Genomic DNA, 2,500 nt, shown 5'->3' with positions numbered 1-2,500 from the left:
TTAATTAATCAGAGCCACATCAGCATTTTGTTATTAGCTACAAGGGACATGGCCAATCTTGATTAGATCACGGCTAGTACCAGACATACAACACATCAGTCACACTTTATCGTCCAAAATGAGCTCATTATTTACTATACATTTAGTGTAATAAAACCATGATAATTCTATAGGAGGACAAAAGCCAAGTTTTTGGGAGATTTATTAAGAATTTGTGAGTAATTGAGTGCTGGGGGAAGAGGAAGGTAACCCAAACCTGTACATACAGCTGCTAATTCTGAATGCAGCTTTGCTAATTCAATGGCACATACTAAGCACTGTACTTCATATTGCTCACCCTTCTCTTCCGACTCTATATGCAGTTCTTGCTCCTGCAGTACAGAAGGCTGAAGGTGAATGCTCACTCTCCAATGGCAGTGCTCCACAGAGACTGTGGGTATCCAGATGCCCTTAACATTGGTATAACTCCCTCCTCATGCTGAACTCATGTAGCAGCTGGAGTGCCACCTATGTTTGTGATTTGGAACGACAGGGGACGTGTTTTTTTGTCGTACATGATGTCGTACATGATGACGTTCGGGGATTTTTTATCACTGTTACTTTATTGTGCTCTGAGTAAAGAGTGAATGATGATGACAATTGCAGTCATAATTATTATAAATGCCTTAACCCATTCATGCCAGGGGCATTCCAGCCTTGCAAGTTGCAATGCCGGGGCTCTCAAACGCATAGGCTTAAATCAATTAACCCATTCACGCCGGTTGACGTGATAGCACGTATTGTGGTTTTCGCGTCAGACGCCCTGGACGCGCTATGAGGGGAAGCCGCGCGCTCGGGTAGAGCGAGCGGGCAACCGAGGCTCGCGGCTTGTGCGCCCGAGAATCTCGAGGCGTTAGGCTTATGCGTTCGAGAACCCCAGTATTGCGACCGCGCAAAGCCGGAACTGCCCCGGTGTGAATGGGTTAAATGATCGACGCTGTATGCCAGCACCCTGCGAACGGGCCCTTGAATGCGCGGTACCAATGGTGTACCACCCGTCGAGAGAGGGTTAATATTAAGCTAAATAGGTTTCACCTAACATCAAAAACCTAGATGGCACCACTTTCTTCCAGCACCAGCAGGAGAGAGAGTTTTGAATGGTACCCATCTACGGTCTCTAGCGAGCACTATCTTTAGAGAGCGGTGGTACACAGCAAGTTTCTGACCTCTTGCTCTAAAGTATCACAAATGAAGGATGTACAGGCAGAACGAGAAGAGGAAAAAATAAAGTTGCTTTTTGTCCTCCCCTAAAACAGCAATACTTCTATCACAATGAGTATAAAAAAAAAATGAGCCGATAAAGACCCTAAACTACAATTTTAATCAACTGTAGAAATGATAGAGCCTGTGATATGACAGATATAAGTCTCTAAATACACTAAAACACACAAAAAATAAAACACAAAAATGGCTCTAGCTCTGCAATGAGTGACTAAAAGAGAGTGGGAAATGTCAAGGTATGTTGTGTGAAGCTACCTTGCTCTGAAATAAAACCCATCCTGGAGCCTGGGTAAGCAAATCTATCCCCTATCTGCAATGGGTTAAAGAAAAAGTAAATAATTCCTTACAGTATTAAAGAACACACGGCACAGCCCTTCCCCAAAATCAAATACACTTTGACGACAGTCATACAGCCCAAGAGAAAAATCGTCAACCACACCTCAATAGCCATTATCAGGACCAGAACTCAACCATCAATATAAAGTTGGCAGCACTCTGCAATAAGTTAATGAAAGAGCTGAAAAAATGCCAGTGTAATTCAATTTGGTAGCTGATATCCTTTTTTTATATATTATATATAATGTATGTGTATATTGAATTGATATGACATCATGCAAATGATCAACTCTGTGCATGTATGAATATATGTTTGTGTGTGTTCCTACACATGTGTGTGTTCCTACACATGTGTGTTTGTACATATGTGTTAGCATGGCACATATTCAGGGTTCAATTCAATTCCAGTCCTTTATGCATTGAAGTAATACAATATAACAGAAAAAAATGTATGTCCTACAAACCTGTTTAAAAAACTGAAACATTTATAACAGTCTGAAGATTTCAAAACTGTAATGTTACTCTTCAAATAAATTTATTTGGTTCACTGTGTGTTTTATCCATTAACCCATTGCAGTCAGATGTAATGACATACATGACGTAGGAGCTTTGGCCTGACGACGGGCATCATGACGTACATGACGTTCGGGAATTATGGATCACTGTGCCATTTTATTTTGCTATGAAATAGGAATGAGTGATGTTGGCTACTGCAGTCATAATTACTATAATTACCGTAATATCGTGCTAGCTTAACATCCAAATCCTAGATGGTACCACTTTTTCCTAGCACCAGCAGGAGAGAGAGCCTTGAATGGCACCCATCCACGGTGTCTAGCAAGCACCGTCTCTATAGAGCGATGGCACACACTAAGTTGACAAACTCTTGCTCTAAAGTACCGCC

Source organism: Penaeus japonicus, unplaced genomic scaffold (genome assembly GCF_977035675.1).
Source record: "Penaeus japonicus unplaced genomic scaffold, GWHDUDI00000001_assembly GWHDUDI00000034, whole genome shotgun sequence".
NCBI lineage: Eukaryota > Metazoa > Arthropoda > Malacostraca > Decapoda > Penaeidae > Penaeus > Penaeus japonicus.
This window is presented reverse-complemented; position numbering follows the sequence as displayed.